Source organism: Taudactylus pleione, unplaced genomic scaffold (genome assembly GCF_031769625.1).
Source record: "Taudactylus pleione unplaced genomic scaffold, aTauple2 ptg000117l, whole genome shotgun sequence".
In the NCBI taxonomy this organism is placed as follows: Eukaryota; Metazoa; Chordata; class Amphibia; order Anura; family Myobatrachidae; genus Taudactylus; species Taudactylus pleione.
In genome coordinates this window covers 15,179,432-15,202,616 of record NW_028284519.1, presented here as the reverse complement: position 1 = coordinate 15,202,616, position 23,185 = coordinate 15,179,432, and the positions used below count along the sequence as shown (strand labels likewise).

Here is a 23,185-nt window from a genome sequence, read left to right as displayed (position 1 = left end):
CTTGAAAAAATCTTGCATGTAAGCTTCATGGCCAGTGCTACAAGTACAATTTGTGAGGTCACCATGACGTGGTTTTGGGTATATTTATCAAAGTAATAAATAGTGATTCAATACACTGCTTGGTTAGAGCAGGAGAAAAGACTTTAGAGTGCTATGCATTGCAAGAGTAAAATTATGTTGTCAATATTACTGACTTTTCATTTGCCAAATAATAGGTTAAATATTTCTTTAGGGTTTTAAATTAGCTTGAAAATATGTAGCATATAATCTCTTTGGCCAATGACATACAAATTTCGATAGCTAACCATGACATGTTTTTTGGGTATATTTTTTGATCATATTTTGCCAAAAATTGACCAAGTAAGTCCTCGTTAGTATAGTGTGAAGTATCCCCGCCTGACCTGCGGGAGACCGTTGTATGATTTCTCGACTGGGAGTTTTGAACTTTCAATCGCTTTTTTTGCATGCTGTTTCACTTTGTTTCATTGAGATAACAAAAATGCCTTATCTAAATTCAATCCAGGGTTTATGTCAACTTGAAAAAATCTTGCATGTAAGCTTCATGGCCAGTGCTACAAGTACAGTTTGCGAGGTCCCCATGACCTGGCTTTAGGTATATTTATCAAAGTAATAAATAGTTATTCAATACACTGCTTGGTTAGAGCAGGAGAATAGACTTTAGAGTGCTATGCATTGCAAGAGTAAAATTATGTTGTCAAAATTACTGACTTTTCATTTGCCAAATAATAGGTTCAATATTTCTTTAGGGTTTTAAATTAGCATGAAAAAATGTAGCATATAATCTCTTTGGCCAATGACATACACATTTAGATAGCTAACCATAACATGTTTTTTGGGTATAATTTTTGATCATATTTTGCCAAAAATTGACCAAGTATGTCCTCGTTAGTATAGTGTGAAGTATCCCCGCCTGACCTGCGGGAGACCGGGGTTTGATTTCTCGACTGGGAGTTTTGAACTTTCAATCTCTTTTTTTGCATGCTGTTTCACTTTGTTTCATTGAGATAACAAAAATGCCTTATCTAAATTGAATCCAGGGTTTATGTCTACTTGAAAAAAATCTTGCATGTAAGCTTCATGGCCAGTGCTACAAGTAGAATTTACGAGTTCCCCATGACCTGGCTTTAGGTATATTTATCAAAGTAATAAATAGTGATTCAATACACTGCTTGGTTAGAGCAGGAGAATAGACTTTAGAGTGCTATGCATTGCAAGAGTAAAATTATGTTGTCAAAATTACTGACTTTTCATTTGCCAATTAATAGGTTCAATATTTCTATAGGGTTTTAAATTAGCTTGAAAAAATGTAGCATATAATCTCTTTGGCCAATGACATACACATTTCGATAGCTAACCATGACATGTTTTTTGGGTATATTTTTTGATCATATTTTGCCAAAAATTGACCAAGTAAGTCCGCGTTAGTATAGTGTAAAGTATCCCCGCCTGACCTGCGGGAGACCGGGGTTTGATTTCTCGACTGGGAGTTTTGAACTTTCAATCTCTTTTTTTGCATGCTGTTTCACTTTGTTTCATTGAGATAACAAAAATGCCTTATCTAAATTTAATCCAGGGATTATGTCAACTTGAAAAAAATCTTGCATGTAAGATTCATGGCCAGTGCTACAAGTAGAATTTACGAGGTCCCCATGACCTGGTTTTGGGTATATTTATCAAAGTAATAAATAGTTATTCAATACACTGCTTGGTTAGAGCAGGAGAATAGACTTTAGAGTGCTATGCATTGCAAGAGTAAAATTATGTTGTCAAAATTACTGACTTTTCATTTGCCAAATAATAGGTTCAATATTTCTTTAGGGTTTTAAATTATCTTTAAAAAATGTAGCATATAATCTCTTTGGCCAATGACATACACATTTCGATAGCTAACCATGACATGTTTTTTGGGTATATTTTTGGATCATATTTTGCCAAAAATTGACCAAGTAAGTCCTCGTTAGTATAGTGTGAAGTATCCCCGCCTGACCTGCGGGAGACCGTGGTTTGATTTCTCGACTGGGAGTTTTGAACTTTCAATCGTTTTTTTTGCATGCTGTTTCACTTTGTTTCATTGAGATAACAAAAATGCCTTATCTAAATTAAATCCAGGTTTATGTCAACTTGAAAAAATCTTGCATGTAAGCTTCATGGCCAGTGCTACAAGTACAATTTGTGAGGTCACCATGACCTGGTTTTGGGTATATTTATCAAAGTAATAAATAGTGATTCAATACACTGCTTGGTTAGAGCAGGAGAAAAGACTTTAGAGTGCTATGCATTGCAAGAGTAAAATTATGTTGTCAATATTACTGACTTTTCATTTGCCAAATAATAGGTTAAATATTTCTTTAGGGTTTTAAATTAGCTTGAAAATATGTAGCATATAATCTCTTTGGCCAATGACATTCAAATTTCGATAGCTAACCATGACATGTTTTTTGGGTATATTTTTTGATCATATTTTGCCAAAAATTGACCAAGTAAGTCCTCGTTAGTATAGTGTGAAGTATCCCCACCTGACCTGCGGGAGACCGTGGTTTGATTTCTCGACTGGGAGTTTTGAACTTTCAATCGCTTTTTTTGCATGCTGTTTCACTTTGTTTCATTGAGATAACAAAAATGCCTTATCTAAATTAAATCCAGGGTTTATGTCAACTTGAAAAAATCTTGCATGTAAGCTTCATGGCCAGTGCTACAAGTACAGTTTGCGAGGTCCCCATGACCTGGCTTTAGGTATATTTATCAAAGTAATAAATAGTGATTCAATACACTGCTTGGTTAGAGCAGGAGAAAAGACTTTAGAGTGCTATGCATTGCAAGAGTAAAATTATGTTGTCAATATTACTGACTTTTCATTTGCCAAATAATAGGTTAAATATTTCTTTAGGGTTTTAAATTAGCTTGAAAATATGTAGCATATAATCTCTTTGGCCAATGACATTCAAATTTCGATAGCTAACCATGACATGTTTTTTGGGTATATTTTTTGATCATATTTTGCCAAAAATTGACCAAGTAAGTCCTCGTTTGTATAGTGTGAAGTATCCCCGCCTGACCTGCGGGAGACCGTGGTTTGATTTCTCGACTGGGAGTTTTGAACTTTCAATCGCTTTTTTTGCATGCTGTTTCACTTTGTTTCATTGAGATAACAAAAATGCCTTATCTAAATTAAATCCAGGGTTTATGTCAACTTGAAAAAATCTTGCATGTAAGCTTCATGGCCAGTGCTACAAGTACAGTTTGCGAGGTCCCCATGACCTGGCTTTAGGTATATTTATCAAAGTAATAAATAGTGATTCAATACACTGCTTGGTTAGAGCAGGAGAATAGACTTTAGAGTGCTATGCATTGCAAGAGTAAAATTATGTTGTCAAAATTACTGACTTTTCATTTGCCAAATAATAGGTTCAATATTTCTTTAGGGTTTTAAATTAGCTTGAAAAAATGTAGCATATAATCTCTTTGGCCAATGACATACACATTTCGATAGCTAACCATGACATGTTTTTTGGGTATATTTTTTGATCATATTTTGCCAAAAATTGACCAAGTAAGTCCTCGTTAGTATAGTGTAAAGTATCCCCACCTGACCTGCGGGAGACCGGGGTTTGATTTCTCGACTGGGAGTTTTGAACTTTCAATCTCTTTTTTTGCATGCTGTTTCACTTTGTTTCATTGAGATAACAAAAATGCCTTATCTAAATTGAATCCAGGGATTATGTCAACTTGAAAAAAATCTTGCATGTAAGCTTCATGGCCAGTGCTACAAGTAGAATTTACGAGGTCCCCATGACCTGGTTTTGGGTATATTTATCAAAGTAATAAATAGTGATTCAATACACTGCTTGGTTAGAGCAGGAGAAAAGACTTTAGAGTGCTATGCATTGCAAGAGTAAACTTATGTTGTCAATATTACTGACTTTTCATTTTCCAAATAATAGGTTAAATATTTCTTTAGGGTTTTAAATTAGCTTGAAAAAATGTAGCATATAATCTCTTTGGCCGATGGCATACACATTTCGATAGCTATCCATGACATGTTTTTTGGGTATATTTTTTGATCATATTTTGGCAAAAATTGACCAAGTAAGTCCTCGATAGTATAGTGTGAAGTATCCCCGCCTGACCTGCGGGAGACCGTGGTTTGATTTCTCGACTGGGAGTTTTGAACTTTCAATCGCTTTTTTTGCATGCTGTTTCACTTTGTTTCATTGAGATAACAAAAATGCCTTATCTAAATTAAATCCAGGGTTTATGTCAACTTGAAAAAATCTTGCATGTAAGCTTCATGGCCAGTGCTACAAGTACAATTTGTGAGGTCACCATGACCTGGTTTTGGGTATATTTATCAAAGTAATAAATAGTGATTCAATACACTGCTTGGTTAGAGCAGGAGAAAAGACTTTAGAGTGCTATGCATTGCAAGAGTAAAATTATGTTGTCAATATTACTGACTTTTCATTTGCCAAATAATAGGTTAAATATTTCTTTAGGGTTTTAAATTAGCTTGAAAATATGTAGCATATAATCTCTTTGGCCAATGACATACAAATTTCGATAGCTAACCATGACATGTTTTTTGGGTATATTTTTTGATCATATTTTGCCAAAAATTGACCAAGTAAGTCCTCGTTAGTATAGTGTGAAGTGTCTCCGCCTGTCATGCGGGAGCTGGGGTTCAATTCCCCGACGGGGAGTTTTGAACTTTTAATCTCATTTTTTGCATGCTGTTTCACTTTGTTTCATTGAGATAACAAAAATGCCTTATCTAAATTCAATCCAGGGATTATGTCAACTTGAAAAAAATCTTGCATGTAAGATTCATGGCCAGTGCTTCAAGTAGAATTTACAAGATCCCCATGACCTGGTTTTGGGTATATTTATCAAAGTAATAAATAGTGATTCAATACACTGCTTGGTTAGAGCAGGAGAAAAGACTTTAGAGTGCTATGCATTGCAAGAGTAAAATTATGTTGTCAATATTACTGACTTTTCATTTTCCAAATAATAGGTTCATTATTTCTTTAGGGTTTTAAATTAGCTTGAAAAAATGTAGCATATAATCTCTTTGGCCAATGGCATACACATTTCGATAGCTATCCATGACATGTTTTTTGGGTATATTTTTTTATCAAATTTTGCCAAAAATTGCCCAAGTAAGTCCTCGTTAGTATAGTGGTGAGTATCCCCGCCTGTCACGCGGGAGACCGGGGTTCAATTCCCTGACGGGGAGTTTTGAACTTTCAATCTCTTTTATGTGTGCTGTTTCACGTTGTTTCATTGAGATAACAAAAATGCCTTATCCAAATTGAATCCAGGGTTTATGTCAACTTGAAAAAAAGCTTGCATGTAAGCTTCATGGCCAGTGCTACAAGTAAAGTTTGCCAGGTCCCCATGACCTGGCTTTAGGTATATTTATCAAAGTAATAAATAGTTATTCAATACACTGCTTGGTTAGAGCAGGAGAATAGACTTTAGAGTGCTATGCATTGCAAGAGTAAAATTATGTTGTCAAAATTACTGTCTTTTCATTTGCCAAATAATAGGTTCAATATTTCTTTAGGGTTTTAAATTAGCTTGAAAAAATGTAGCATATAATCTCTTTGGCCAATGACATACACATTTCGATAGCTAACCATGACATGTTTTTTGGGTATATTTTTTGATCATATTTTGCCAAAAATTGACCAAGTAAGTCCTCGTTAGTATAGTGTGAAGTATCCCCGCCTGACCTGCGGGAGACCGGGGTTTGATTTCTCGACTGGGAGTTTTGAACTTTCAATCTCTTTTTTTGCATGCTGTTTCACTTTGTTTCATTGAGATAACAAAAATGCCTTATCTAAATTAAATCCAGGGTTTATGTCAACTTGAAAAAATCTTGCATGTAAGCTTCATGGCCAGTGCTACAAGTACAATTTGTGAGGTCACCATGACCTGGTTTTGGGTATATTTATCAAAGTAATAAATAGTGATTCAATACACTGCTTGGTTAGAGCAGGAGAAAAGACTTTAGAGTGCTATGCATTGCAAGAGTAAAATTATGTTGTCAAAATTACTGTCTTTTCATTTGCCAAATAATAGGTTCAATATTTCTTTAGGGTTTTAAATTAGCTTGAAAAAATGTAGCATATAATCTCTTTGGCCAATGGCATACACATTTCGATAGCTATCCATGACATGTTTTTTGGGTATATTTTTTGATCAAATTTTGCCAAAAATTGACCAAGTAAGTCCTCGTTAGTATAGTGGTGAGTATCCCCGCCTGTCACGCGGGAGATCGGGGTTAAATTCCCCGACGGGGAGTTTTGAACTTTCAATCTCTTTTATGTGTGCTGTTTCACGTTGTTTCATTGAGATAACAAAAATGCCTTATCCAAATTGAATCCAGGGTTTATGTCAACTTGAAAAAAAGCTTGCATGTAAGCTTCATGGCCAGTGCTACAAGTACAGTTTGCGAGGTCCCCATAACCTGGCTTTAGGTATATTTATCAAAGTAATAAATAGTTATTCAATACACTGCTTGGTTAGAGCAGGAGAATAGACTTTAGAGTGCTATGCATTGCAAGAGTAAAATTATGTTGTCAAAATTACTGACTGTTCATTTGCCAAATAATAGGTTCAATATTTCTTTAGGGTTTTAAATTATCTTTAAAAAATGTAGCATATAATCTCTTTGGCCAATGACATACACATTTCGATAGCTAACCATGACATGTTTTTTGGGTATATTTTTTGATCATATTTTGCCAAAAATTGACCAAGTAAGTCCTCGTTAGTATAGTGTGAAGTATCCCCGCCTGACCTGCGGGAGACCGTGGTTTGATTTCTCGACTGGGAGTTTTGAACTTTCAATCGTTTTTTTTGCATGCTGCTTCACTTTGTTTCATTGAGATAACAAAAATGCCTTATCTAAATTAAATCCAGGGTTATGTCAACTTGAAAAAATCTTGCATGTAAGCTTCATGGCCAGTGCTACAAGTACAATTTGTGAGGTCACCATGACCTGGTTTTGGGTATATTTATCAAAGTAATAAATAGTGATTCAATACACTGCTTGGTTAGAGCAGGAGAAAAGACTTTAGAGTGCTATGCATTGCAAGAGTAAAATTATGTTGTCAATATTACTGACTTTTCATTTGCCAAATAATAGGTTAAATATTTCTTTAGGGTTTTAAATTAGCTTGAAAATATGTAGCATATAATCTCTTTGGCCAATGACATTCAAATTTCGATAGCTAACCATGACATGTTTTTTGGGTACATTTTTTGATCATATTTTGCCAAAAATTGACCAAGTAAGTCCTCGTTAGTATAGTGTGAAGTATCCCCGCCTGACCTGCGGGAGACCGTGGTTTGATTTCTCGACTGGGAGTTTTGAACTTTCAATCGCTTTTTTTGCATGCTGTTTCACTTTGTTTCATTGAGATAACAAAAATGCCTTATCTAAATTAAATCCAGGGTTTATGTCAACTTGAAAAAATCTTGCATGTAAGCTTCATGGCCAGTGCTACAAGTACAGTTTGCGAGGTCCCCATGACCTGGCTTTAGGTATATTTATCAAAGTAATAAATAGTGATTCAATACACTGCTTGGTTAGAGCAGGAGAAGAGACTTTAGAGTGCTATGCATTGCAAGAGTAAAATTATGTTGTCAAAATTACTGACTTTTCATTTGCCAAATAATAGGTTCAATATTTCTTTAGGGTTTTAAATTAGCTTGAAAAAATGTAGCATATAATCTCTTTGGCCAATGACATACACATTTCGATAGCTAACCATGACATGTTTTTTGAGTATATTTTTTGATCATATTTTGCCAAAAATTGACCAAGTAAGTCCTCGTTAGTATAGTGTAAAGTATCCCCACCTGACCTGCGGGAGACCGGGGTTTGATTTCTCGACTGGGAGTTTTGAACTTTCAATCTCTTTTTTTGCATGCTGTTTCACTTTGTTTCATTGAGATAACAAAAATGCCTTATCTAAATTGAATCCAGGGATTATGTCAACTTGCAAAAAATCTTGCATGTAAGCTTCATGGCCAGTGCTACAAGTAGAATTTACGAGGTCCCCATGACCTGGTTTTGGGTATATTTATCAAAGTAATAAATAGTGATTCAATACACTGCTTGGTTAGAGCAGGAGAAAAGACTTTAGAGTGCTATGCATTGCAAGAGTAAAATTATGTTGTCAATATTACTGACTTTTCATTTTCCAAATAATAGGTTAAATATTTCTTTAGGGTTTTAAATTAGCTTGAAAAAATGTAGCATATAATCTCTTTGGCCAATGGCATACACATTTCGATAGCTATCCATGACATGTTTTTTGGGTATATTTTTTGATCAAATTTTGCCAAAAATTGACCAATTAAGTCCTCGTTAGTATAGTGGTGAGTATCCCCGCCTGTCACGCGGGAGACCGGGGTTCAATTCCCCGACGGGGAGTTTTGAACTTTCAGTCTCTTTTATGTGTGCTGTTTCACGTTGTTTCATTGAGATAACAAAAATGCCTTATCCAAATTGAATCCAGGGTTTATGTCAACTTGAAAAAAAGCTTGCATGTAAGCTTCATGGCCAGTGCTACAAGTAAAGTTTGCGAGGTCCCCATGACCTGGCTTTAGGTATATTTATCAAAGTAATAAATAGTTATTCAATACACTGCTTGGTTAGACCAGGAGAATAGACTTTAGAGTGCTATGCATTGCAAGAGTAAAATTATGTTGTCAATATTACTGACTTTTCATTTGCCAAATAATAGGTTCAATATTTCTTTAGGGTTTTAAATTAGCTTGAAAAAATGTAGCATATAATCTCTTTGGCCAATGACATACACATTTCGATAGCTAACCATGACATGTTTTTTGGGTATATTTTTTGATCAAATTTTGCCAAAAATTGACCAAGTAAGTCCTCGTTAGTATAGTGTGAAGTATCCCCGCAAGACCTGCGGGAGACCGTGGTTTGATTTCTCGACTGGGAGTTTTGAACTTTCAATCGCTTTTTTTGCATGCTGTTTCACTTTGTTTCATTGAGATAACAAAAATGCCTTATCTAAATTAAATCCAGGGTTTATGTCAACTTGAAAAAATCTTGCATGTAAGCTTCATGGCCAGTGCTACAAGTACAATTTGTGAGGTCACCATGACCTGGTTTTGGGTATATTTATCAAAGTAATAAATAATGATTCAAATCACTGCTTGGTTAGAGCAGGAGAAAAGACTTTAGAGTGCTATGCATTGCAAGAGTAAAAATATGTTGTCAATATTACTGACTTTTCATTTGCCAAATAATAGGTTAAATATTTCTTTAGGGTTTTAAATTAGCTTGAAAATATGTAGCATATAATCTCTTTGGCCAATGACATACAAATTTCGATAGCTAACCATGACATGTTTTTTGGGTATATTTTTTGATCATATTTTGGCAAAAATTGACCAAGTAAGTCCTCGATAGTATAGTGTGAAGTATCCCCGCCTGACCTGCGGGAGACCGTGGTTTGATTTCTCGACTGGGAGTTTTGAACTTTCAATCGCTTTTTTTGCATGCTGTTTCACTTTGTTTCATTGAGATAACAAAAATGCCTTATCTAAATTAAATCCAGGGTTTATGTCAACTTGAAAAAATCTTGCATGCAAGCTTCATGGCCAGTGCTACAAGTACAATTTGTGAGGTCACCATGACCTGGTTTTGGGTATATTTATCAAAGTAATAAACAGTGATTCAATACACTGCTTGGTTAGAGCAGGAGAAAAGACTTTAGAGTGCTATGCATTGCAAGAGTAAAATTATGTTGTCAATATTACTGACTTTTCATTTGCCAAATAATAGGTTAAATATTTCTTTAGGGTTTTAAATTAGCTTGAAAATATGTAGCATATAATCTCTTTGGCCAATGACATACAAATTTCGATAGCTAACCATGACATGTTTTTTGGGTATATTTTTTGATCATATTTTGCCAAAAATTGACCAAGTAAGTCCTCGTTAGTATAGTGTGAAGTGTCTCTGCCTGTCATGCGGGAGCTGGGGTTCAATTCCCCGACGGGGAGTTTTGAACTTTTAATCTCATTTTTTGCATGCTGTTTCACTTTGTTTCATTGAGATAACAAAAATGCCTTATCTAAATTCAATCCAGGGATTATGTCAACTTGAAAAAAATCTTGCATGTAAGCTTCATGGCCAGTGCTTCAAGTAGAATTTACAAGGTCCCCATGACCTGGTTTTGGGTATATTTATCAAAGTAATAAATAGTGATTCAATACACTGCTTGGTTAGAGCAGGAGAAAAGACTTTAGAGTGCTATGCATTGCAAGAGTAAAATTATGTTGTCAATATTACTGACATTTCATTTTCCAAATTATAGTTTAAATATTTCTTTAGGGTTTTAAATTAGCTTGAAAAAATGTAGCATATAATCTCTTTGGCCAATGGCATACACATTTCGATAGCTAACCATGACATGTTTTTTGGGTATATTTTTTGATCAAATTTTGCCAAAAATTTACCAAGTAAGTCCTCCTTAGTATAGTGGTGAGTATCCCCGGCTGACCTGCGGGAGACCGGGGTTTGATTTCTCGACTGGGAGTTTTGAACTTTTAATCTCTTTTTTTGCATGCTGTTTCACTTTGTTTCATTGAGATAACAAAAATGCCTTATCTAAATTGAATCCAGGGATTATGTCAACTTGAAAAAAATCTTGCATGTAAGCTTCATTGCCAGTGCTTCAAGTAGAATTTACAAGGTCCCCATGACCTGGTTTTGGGTATATTTATCAAAGTAATAAATAGTGATTCAATACACTGCTTGGTTAGAGCAGGAGAAAAGACTTTAGAGTGCTATGCATTGCAAGAGTAAAATTATGTTGTCAATATTACTGACTTTTCATTTTCCAAATAATAGGTTAAATATTTCTTTAGGGTTTTAAATTAGCTTGAAAAAATGTAGCATATAATCTCTTTGGCCAATGACATACACAGGTAAAACTTGGGTAAGGCGCGCTCTCTAAATGGTGGGGCAGTGTGTAAAGTGCTTGGGTAAGAGTGATCTGTATGACAGAGAGACGAAGACGGTGGTGTTGGGTCAGGGTAATTTTATTGGTTTAAGGTAGGTAGGCACAATGCTACTAGAGGGTAATTGACTGAGGAGCAGTGGGGGGAGGAGCAGGATGGGTGCACGGGGGGGAAGGTGGGTAGACCCTTTTAGGGGGCTCCTTTTCCGTGCAGTTCTGGACCAGCACGTTGTCCCTGCTGGACCTTTGGTCGACAGTCTTAATGCCCGGCACAGTGTAGGTGGAAGTCTGGTAAGGATAGATGATGTGGCGGCGTCCCGCAATTTGTACAAATTACCTACCGGTAGGTGCCTGTGCAGGCGTTGCGATTTGGGGGTGGTTGTCGGCAGTCTCTGATGGTATACAGCAGCAGGTTAGATGGCCGTTCTTGTTGTGCTGCAGCTACTGGTGCGGCTGTGCCCCGTGATGGTGGCACAGTTGGTCTTGTTTGCGCTGGCAGGGTGGGTCAGCGTGGTGGATGGAGCCTGGCTGGATGCGCAGGCTGCGGCAGGTCGGCGTCTCCGTGTTTGGGATGCAGGCCGGTACCTGCGTGTGTGCCACGTCGTGCACCGGGACGGCCAGGTGAGGCTGTTCGGATGAGGGATGCCGTGTGTGTGCAGTGAACGCCGGCTCCTCGTGGTTCCTGCGGCTGTTGGTGCCCAATGTGGGGCGGGGGCAGGGAGGCTGAGAGCCGGGCGTGTCACGGTCACAAGGTGGGGGTGCGGCTTGGAACGCAGCACACCACACACACCCATCACCACCTACCACGACCCACCTGCTCTCCCCTCCACCAGCCACCCCCCATGTGACCGGCTGAACTCCTGGCGCCATCATCCCACACATCCACCACACTTCACTACCCCTACATCCCCACTTTACCCCTTAACCCTTGCACACCCAGATAACACCCATTTGATACACGACTTCGCCCTTATCGTCACAGCAACTCCCCAGACCATGTCCGATCACCCCCTGCTATTAACCTTTACCACCACGTCATTTAACCCCGTCACCCTTACACACCCAGGCTACACCCAGTGGTCACATGACATCGCCCATATCGCCACACCAACTTTCCCTTTCATGTCCGATCACCCTCTGTTATTAACCATTGCCACCACGCTACACTCCGCTCCCCACAGTGTCACCTCCCACAGACCTGCACACTCGTCATTAAGCCCGCCCACACACCTGTCATTACCCTTTTCCATCCGGCAATATCCCATTGGCCTCCAACAACAGAACACCTCCAGATTGCCATCAACTCCTGACCACGCCCAGTGCACACACACCTCCCCCCCATTGGCCAATTCCGTACACACCCACCTCCACACCAACCTTTAAAACACTGCTGCACCATGTAACAGTAACCTCCATGATTAAGGCACAGCCGAAATGCGTTGGAGACACACACCCACCATCTCGTCCTGGAAACCTTCTTTCCTGCTGAAGAACCCCCATGCTGACCCAGCGACCGCTGATCACAAGGAGCTGCCAGCACCTCCGGCGAGCGGCACCCCCGCCTTGTGACCGTGACACGCCCGGCTCTCAGCCTCCCCGCCCCCGCCGCACATTGGGCGCCAACAGCCGCAGGAACCACGAGGAGCCGGCGTTCACTGCACACACATGGCATCCCTCATCCGAACAGCCTCACCCGGCCGTCCCGCTGCACGACGTGGCACACACGCAGGTACCGGCCCGCATCCCAAACACGGAGACGCCGACCTGCCGCAGCCTGCGCATCCTGCCAGGCTCCATCCACCACGCTGACCCACCCTGCCAGCGCAAACAAGACCAACTGTGCCACCATCATGGGGCACAGCCGCACCAGTAGCTGCAGCACAACCTCCAGATACACGCACATCCCCTCCCCCCACCTCTCTTCCCCCCATTACTCTTTCCCTCTTCCTCCTGCCTCAATCCACCCCCACAGTCATATCAGTGAGCGCGGTTCACCACCCTTTATTCACGTCCTTTGCAGTACCTCGAACTGCAGCACATGCCCTGCTTCATCACCACATTACCCGAGACTACTTATACTTGACAGACACATGGGCATTTTCGACCTCAGAGAGACTAGACTAGATAGGGCCAACCACCTACTTGCAGAACTAGAACACAGAGTTAAGCTACAATCCAACAGCTCATCATTCTGCAGTACATACCTACAACTAGAGAAACTCACAACAAGAGAATCCAAAATCTGGTGGGACTCACACATTCTTCAATGGTACCTCAAACATAACATTACACCAAAAGGTCTCACTATCCACAAAGCACCAACCCATAACACAGACAACCCTGATTTAATGTCCAAATGGAACAAAAATCTCCATGACTGCTCCGCACAGCTCATACAACTCATCATAGACACACACGGACAAGAACTCCAAGCCCTGGAAACACAAATAACCGATCTCGACATTGCACTAGAACCATACAAGCGGGAGGAAGAATTCAAAAACCTAGTCACCCTCACGAGACAGAAGCTCCACAAAAGTGAGGAACTGATCATAGAAAAGAAGAAAGCAAAAATCATCAGAGACAAATGTAACAGCCCCAAATCCCACAACAAACAGAAACACCCAAACCCTCCCTTTCAGACCAACACACAGCCAGATTATAAAAGGAGCCACAACACCCACCACACCAGGCTCAACCACAGGATCACCCTGAACTCACCTATCTACAAAAAGCTGAACCTGACATACCAGCAGTACATGACCAAAATCCACAAATCCCAAATCACCGACGCAACACAAACACAGCTAGAACACGTAGATCCAGACACAGACTCCGACACGGATATCTCCTTCAGTATACATGACATAGAGGACCCATCCGACACAGAGAACTATGAAAACCTGGCAAGACATTCAATAGAACAAGGGTGGGTAAACACACATAGAGGGTCGACACACATCATCCCACCAACAGCAGACCAGCAACAGAACACCATACTTTACACAGAACACCTACACCCATCCCAGGACACCAGCACCAAATCAAACAACCAAGAAAACGAATGGGCACTCCATTTTTTAGAACTGGAGGCAGGCAGCCGCACCTGCCAAAACACAACAAGCACCACTGCAACACGAATGAAAAGAAAACTAGACCAATGAGACGAGGCTGCAGAGGAGGTCAAACAACCAAACCCAAACCCCCCCTCGTCTCACACACCACCACTACCGACACCGAAGGAATCTTCAATTTAAGCAGCCAGACACTTACAGATAGTGACAAGTTACTACTGAACAAAGGCCTCAAATTTGCCCCCAACAACAAACTCAACAAATTCAAAACTTATTTAGACCTAAACTGGTTTGTCCGCAAGTTGACCCTCAAAAAATTCTTCGCGAACAACCCCCCCATACAGGACACCACAACAGACCGCTTCAAACACACCACACTTAGACCACCTTCCAAATTTTTCCCTAGCCACCTCAAGGGACACTTAATACATACCTTTGAACACCTAGTGATGGAAGACATCAACAAACTGAACACCCCCACTAAACACCATAACAATAACCTCACCAAAAAAGAGCTAGCTTCACTCAACAACCTAAGAAACAACCATGATCTCATCATTAAACCCGCAGACAAGGGAGGAGGAATAGTACTACTGGACAAAGCAGACTACATAACAGAATCCCTCCGCATGCTCAGAGACTCCAATACCTACAAAGTTCTATGCACAGACACCACACACAACTTCAACCAAGAACTCTCACGCATTCTGACAACCGGTAGCACTTCAGGCATCCTCTCCAAACAGGAACACAACTATCTACACAACCCTCACCCAGTCATCCCCGTTTTCTACTATCTCCCCAAAATCCATAAGAACACAACTCACCCACCCGGCAGACCCATCATCTCAGGCATTAACTCCATTTCCTCTAACCTTTCTTAATACATCGATAACTTCCTCCAACCATATGTCAAACAACAACAATCACATCTGAAAGACACAACGGACATCCTCAAGACACTAGAAAAGACACCCTGGGGCGATGACTACTGGCTCGTCACCAGTGACGTCACCTCACTTTACACCATCATAGACCACCAACACGGATTGGACAGCACCCGACACTACCTCCAACAAGATGACTCCATGGACCCACTACAAACAGCATTCATCCTGCAAGGCAAAGACTACATCCTCACACATAATTACTTTTGGTTCAACAATAACTTCTACCTTCAGCAAACAGGGACCGCAATGGGGACCTAGTTTGCCCCCAGTTATGCTAACCTGTTCATGAGCCGGTGGGTGGATTCCCACATATGGACAGGTCATGACTGACAGGCAAACTTGGTCCTCTGGAGGAGATACATAGACGACATCATTTGCATATGGAAAGGACCAGAATCCACACTGCTAGAATTCATCAACTACATTAACAATAACGACAAAAATCTCAGATTCACCACAGACTATAGCAAAACCTCGGTAAACTTTCTAGACCTACAGATATTCAAACACAACGGACAAATACACACAAAGACCTTCCAAAAACCAGTTAACGTCAATAGCTACATCTTATCGAGTAGCGGTCACCACCCCAACTGGCTCAACAACATCCCCATAGGACAATTCAAAAGACTCAGAAGAAACTGCACCAGACTTACAGACTACATATCACAGGGAGAAACTCTTAAACAACAATTTGCAGATAAAGCTTATCACATACCCACACTACAAGACACAATGGATAAAGTAGCAGAAGAATCAAGGGCACCACTTCTCGAATACAAACCCCACACTTCAACGACACATGACCACCCTGCTTTCATCACACAATATAACACCCACGCCCACGACATCAAGAAAATAATAAACAAACATTGGCACCCTCTACAAAAAGACGAAACACTAACACATATACTACCACCCAGAGCCAGAGTAATCTACAAGAAAGCACCGAACATACACAAAAAGCTAGTCACGAACCACATTCCCCCATCAATACACACACAGACCACAATAGACAAAGGTACACTGAAGGGAGGCTTTTACCACTGCGGGACATGCTCCAATTGCACCAATCTAAACTATAGGAGTACAAAACCCACCACATCCTTTACCTCCACACAGACGGGCACAACCTACAAGATACGGGAACACATCACATGTCACACTAAAAATGTGATCTACCTCATACAGTGCCCATGCAAAAAGCAGTATGTAGGGAGAACCATCAGACCATTACATACCAGAATCAAGGAACACCTCAGAAATATCATTAACAAAGCAGACAGTCATAACATACCGGTACACTTCCTCGAACATCACCAGAGCAACATCACTGGTCTACAATTCATAGGGATCAGACACATACAAAGGAACTGGAGAGGAGGGGACCACACAAGAATACTCAACAAGGAAGAACTCAAATGGATAATCACACTTCGTACCCTGGCACCCAGTGGTCTGAACATCGACAATGAGATCAAGTCGGTCATTAGTAAATAATACCCCCGAACCACCCCCCTCCTCTTGCTATATCAAACACCTCCTCTCGTTTCTGACCCACTTCCAGCACCCCTCCCCCTTCACACGCCGTTTACACCCCAAAAACCACACTTAGCCCCCTTTCGACACCCATATCACACACACACACATCCCCACAACCATACCACCCAGTCACCAGCCCCCCTTCACTACCGCACCGACCCGCTACATCCCCAACACCCCCCCCAGCCCATCCACTCGACAGTGACACCTGCACCAACCAGAACCACCTCCGCACTATAGCAACATGTCAAGATACCACCCCGTATCCGCTTGACTGTCCACAACCTCATTTCCCAATGAATTCCCCCAGTCCAGTTATCCTCCTCCAACACCACACAACCACACCAAGTGCAACACACACACATATACAGTACCCGTTGAGCCCATACACTAACACACAATCACACCGGAACGCAGCACACCACACACACCCATCACCACCTACCACGACCCACCCGCACTCCCCTCCACCAGCCACCCCCCGTGTGACCGGCTGAACCCCCGGCGCCATCATCCCACACATCCAACACACTTCACTACCCCTACATCCCCACTTTACCCCTTAACCCTTGCACACCCAGATAACACCCATTTGATACACGACTTCGCCCTTATCGTCACAGCAACTCCCCAGACCATGTCCGATCACCCCCTGCTATTAACCTTTACCACCAAGTCATTTAACCCCGTCACCCTTACACACCCAGGCTACACCCAGTGGTCACATGACTTCGCCCATATCGCCACACCAACTTTCCCTATCATGTCCGATCACCCTCTGTTATTAACCATTGCCACCACGCTACACTCTGCTCCCCAGAGCGTCACCTCCCACAGACCTGCACACTCGTCATTAAGCCCGCCCACACACCTGTCATTACCCTTTTCCATCCGGCAATATCCCATTGGCCTCCAACAACAGAACACCTCCAGATTGCCATCAACTCCTGACCACGCCCAGTGCACACACACCTCCCCCCCATTGGCCAATTCCGTACACACCCACCTCCACACCAACCTTTAAAACACTGCTGCACCATGTAACAGTAACCTCCATGATTAAGGCACAGCTGAAACGCGTTGGAGACACACACCCACCATCACGTCCTGGAAACCTTCTTTCCTGCTGAAGAACCCCCCTGCTGTCCCAGCGACCACTGATCACAAGGAGCTGCCAGCACCTCCGGCGAGCGGCACCCCCGCCTTGTGACCGTGACACGCCCGGCTCTCAGCCTCCCCGCCCCCGCCGCACATTGGGTGCCAACAGCTGCAGGAACCACGAGGAGCCGGCGTTCACTGCACACACACGGCATCCCTCATCCAAACAGCCTCACCCGGCCGTCCCGCTGCACGACGTGGCACACACGCAGGTACCGGCCCGCATCCCAAACACGGAGACGCCGACCTGCCGCAGCCTGCGCATCCTGCCAGGCTCCATCCACCACGCTGACCCACCCTGCCAGCGCAAACAAGACCAACTGTGCCACCATCACGGGGCACAGCCGCACCAGTAGCTGCAGCACAACAAGAACGGCCATCTAACCTGCCGCTGTATACCATCAGAGACTGCCGACCACCACCCCCAAATCGCAACGCCTACACAGGTACCTACCGGTAGGTAAGTTGTACAAATTGCGGGACGCCGCCACATCATCTATCCTTACCAGACTTCCACCTACACTGTGCCGGGCGTTAAGACTGTCGACCAAAGGTCCAGCAGGGACAACGTGCTGGTCCAGAACTGCACGGAAAAGGAGCCCCCTAAAAGGGTCTACCCACCTTCCCCCCCGTGCACCCATCCTGCTCCTCCCCCCACTGCTCCTGGGTCAATTACCCTCTAGTAGCATTGTGCCTACCTACCTTAAACCAATAAAATTACCCTGACCCAACACCACCGTCTACGTCTCTCTGTCATACAGGTCACTCTTACCCAAGCACTTTACACACTGCCCCACCATATAGAGAGCGCGCCTTACCCAGCTTTTACCAGTCTCTAAACTAGGTAGGAACAGGTACTCCTACCACAGGCGCAGCACTCTTACAACCCCTACCCCCATACCTCCAGATACACGCACATCCCCTCCCCCCACCTCTCTTCCCTCCCATTACTCTTTCCCTCTCCCTCCTGCCTCAATCCACCCCCACAGACATATCAGTGAGCGCGGTTCACCACCCTTTATTCACGTCCTTTGCAGTACCTCGAACCGCAGCACATGCCCCTGCTTCATCAACACATTACCCGAGACTTCTTATACTTGACACACACATGGGCATTTTTGACCTCAGAGAGACTAGACTAGATAGGGCCAACCACCTACTTGCAGAACTAGAACACAGAGTTAAGCTACAATCCAACAGCTCATCATTCTGCAGTACATACCTACAACTAGAGAAACTCACAACAAGAGAATCCAAAATCTGGTGGGACTCACACATTCTTCAATGGTACCTCAAACATAACATTACACCAAAAGGTCTCACTATCCACAAAGCACCAACCAATAACACAGACAACCCTGATTTTATATCCAAGTTTAACAAAATTCTCCATGACTGCTCCGCACAGCTCATACAACTCATCATAGACAAACACGGACAAGAACTCCAAGCCCTGGAAACACAAATAACCGATCTCGACATTGCACTAGAACCATACAAGCGGGAGGAAGAATTCAAAAACCTAGTCACCCTCACGAGACAGAAGCTCCACAAAAGTGAGGAACTGATCATAGAAAATAAGAAAGCAAAAATCATCAGACAAATGCAACAGCCCCAAATCCCACAACAAACAGAAACACCCAAACCCTCCCTTTCAGACCAACACACAGCCTGATTATAAAAGGAGCCACAACACCCACCACACCAGGCTCAACCACAGGATCACCCTGAACTCACCTATCTACAAAAAGCTGTGCCTGACATACCAGCAGTACATGACCAAAATCCACAAATCCCAAATCACTGACGCAACACAAACACAGCTAGAACACGTAGATCCAGACACAGACTCCGACACGGATATCTCCTTCAGTATACAAGACATAAAGGACCCATCCGACACAGAGAACTACGAAAACCTGGCAAGACATTCAATAGAACAAGGGTGGGTAAACACACATAGCGGGTCGACACACATCATCCCACCAACAGCAGACCAGCAACAGAACACCATACTTTACACAGAACACCTACACCCGTCCCAGGACACCAGCACCAAATCAAACAACCAAGAAAACGAATGGGCACTCCATTTTTTAGAACTGGAGGCAGGCAGCCGCACCTGCCAAAACACAACAAGCACCACTGCAACACGAATGAAAAGAAAACTAGACCAACGAGACGAGGCTGCAGAGGAGGTCAAACAACCAAACCCAAACCCCCCCTCGTCTCACACACCACCACTACCGACACCGAAGGAATCTTCAATTTAAGCAGCCAGACACTTACAGATAGTGACAAGTTACTACTGAACAAAGGCCTCAAATTTGCCCCCAACAACAAACTCAACAAATTCGAAACTTATTTAGACCTAAACAGGTTTGTCCGCAAGTTGACCCTCAAAAAATTCTTCGCGAACAACCCCCCCATACAGGACACCACAACAGACCGCTTCAAACACACCACACTTAGACCACCTTCCAAATTTTTCCCTAGCCACCTCAAGGGACACTTAATACATACCTTTGAACACCTAGTGATGGAAGACATCAACAAACTGAACACCCCCACTAAACACCATAACAATAACCTCACCAAAAAAGAGCTAGCTTCACTCAACAACCTAAGAAACAACCATGATCTCATCATTAAACCCGCAGACAAGGGAGGAGGAATAGTACTACTGGACAAAGCAGACTACATAACAGAATCCCTCCGCATCCTCAGAGACTCCAATACCTACAAAGTTCTACGCACAGACACCACACACAACTTCAACCAAGAACTCTCACGCATTCTGACAACCGGTAGCACTTCAGGCATCCTCTCCAAACAGGAACACAACTATCTACACAACCCTCACCCAGTCATCCCCGTTTTCTACTATCTCCCCAAAATCCATAAGAACACAACTCACCCACCCGGCAGACCCATCATCTCAGGCATTAACTCCATTTCCTCTAACCTTTCTGAATACATCGATCACTTCCTCCAACCATATGTCAAACAACAACAATCACATCTGAAAGACACAACGGACATCCTCAAGACACTAGAAAAGACACCCTGGGGCGATGACTACTGGCTCGTCACCAGTGACGTCACCTGACTTTACACCATCATAGACCACCAACACGGATTGGACAGCACCCGACACTACCTCCAACAAGATGACTCCATGGACCCACTACAAACAGCATTCATCCTGCAAGGCAAAGACTACATCCTCACACATAATTACTTTTGGTTCAACAATAACTTCTACCTTCAGCAAACAGGGACCGCAATGGGGACCAAGTTTGCCCCCAGTTATGCAAACCTGTTCATGAGCCGGTGGGAGGATTCCCACATATGGACAGGTCATGACTGGCAGGCAAACTTGGTCCTCTGGAGGAGATACATAGACGACATCATTTGCATATGGAAAGGACCAGAATCCACACTGCTAGAATTCATCAACTACATTAACAATAACGACAAAAATCTCCGATTCACCACAGACTATAGCAAAACCTCGGTAAACTTTCTAGACCTACAGATATTCATACACAACGGACAAATACACACAAAGACCTTCCAAAAACCAGTCGACGTCAATAGCTACATCTTATCGAGTAGCGGTCACCACCCCAACTGGCTCAACAACATCCCCATAGGACAATTCAAAAGACTCAGAAGAAACTGCACCAGACTAACAGACTACATATCACAGGGAGAAACTCTTAAACAACAATTTGCAGATAAAGCTTATCACATACCCACACTACAAGACACAATGGATAAAGTAGCAGAAGAATCAAGGGCACCACTTCTCGAATACAAACCCCACACATCAACGACACATGACCACCCTGCTTTCATCACACAATATAACACCCACGCCCACGACATCAAGAAAATAATAAAAAAACATTGGCACCCTCTACAAAAAGACGAAACACTAACACATATACTACCACCCAGAGCCAGAGTAATCTACAAGAAAGCACCGAACATACACAAAAAGCTAGTCACGAACCACATTCCCCCATCAATACACACACAGACCACAATAGACAAAGGTACACTGAAGGGAGGCTTTTACCACTGCGGGACATGCTCCAATTGCACCAATCTAAACTATAGGAGTACAAAACCCACCACATCTTTTACCTCCACACAGACGGGCACAACCTACAAGATACGGGAACACATCACATGTCACACTAAAAATGTGATCTACCTCATACAGTGCCCATGCAACAAGCAGTATGTAGGGAGAACCATCAGACCATTACATACCAGAATCAAGGAACACCTCAGAAATATCATTAACAAAGCAGACAGTCATAACATACCGGTACACTTCCTCGAACATCACCAGAGCAACATCACTGGTCTACAATTCATAGGGATCAGACACATACAAAGGAACTGGAGAGGAGGGGACCACACAAGAATACTCAACAAGGAAGAACTCAAATGGATAATCACACTTCGTACCCTGGCACCCAGTGGTCTGAACATCGACAACGAGATCAAGTCTGTCATTAGTAAATAATACCCCCGAACCCCCCCTCCTCTTGCTATATCACACACCTCCTCTCGTTTCTGACCCACTTCCAGCACCCCTCCCCCTTCACACGCCGTTTACACCCCAAAAACCACACTTAGCCCCCTTTCGACACCCATATCACACACACACACGTCCCCACAACCATACCACCCAGTCACCAGCCCCCTTTCACTACCGCACCAAACCGCTACATCCCCAACACCCCCCCCAGCCCATCCACTCGACAGTGACACCTGCACCATCCAGAACCACCTCCGCACTATAGCAACTTACCCACATGTCAATATACCACCCCGTATCCGCATGACTGTCCACAACCTCATTTCCCAATGAATTCCCCCAGTCCAGTTATCCTCCTCCAACACCACACAACCACACCAAGTGCAACACACACACATATACAGTACCTGATGAGCCCATACACTAACACACAATCAAACCGGAACGCAGCACACCACACACACCCATCACAACCTACCACGACCAACCCGCACTCCCCTCCACCAGTCACCCCCCGTATGACCGGCTGAACCCCCGGCACCATCATCCCACACATCCACCACACTTCACTACCCCTACATCCCCACTTTACCCCTTAACCCTTGCACACCCAGATAACACCCATTTGATACACGACTTCGCCCTTATCATCACAGCAGCTCCCCAGACCATGTCCGATCACCCCCTGCTATTAACCTTTACCACCACGTCATTTAACCCCGTCACCCTTACACACCCAGGCTACACCCAGTGGTCACATGACATCGCCCATATCGAAACACCAACTTTCCCTATCATGTCCGATCACCCTCTGTTATTAACCATTGCCACCACGCTACACTCCGCTCCCCAGAGCGTCACCTCCCATAGACCTGCACA

At 42.8% G+C, this 23,185-nt stretch overlaps 3 non-coding genes across 3 annotated transcripts; all 3 read left to right on the top strand.

The window, feature by feature from the left end:
* The first annotated feature begins 5,182 nt into the window (after positions 1-5,182).
* Positions 5,183-5,254, top strand: TRNAD-GUC (transfer RNA aspartic acid (anticodon GUC)). Its single transcript has one exon. It is a non-coding gene; the product is annotated as a tRNA-Asp (tRNA).
* A 998-nt stretch (positions 5,255-6,252) lies between these two features.
* Positions 6,253-6,324, top strand: TRNAD-GUC (transfer RNA aspartic acid (anticodon GUC)). The gene has a single exon. It is a non-coding gene; the product is annotated as a tRNA-Asp (tRNA).
* A 2,068-nt stretch (positions 6,325-8,392) lies between these two features.
* Positions 8,393-8,464, top strand: TRNAD-GUC (transfer RNA aspartic acid (anticodon GUC)). The gene has a single exon. It is a non-coding gene; the product is annotated as a tRNA-Asp (tRNA).
* The last annotated feature ends 14,721 nt before the right edge of the window (positions 8,465-23,185 follow it).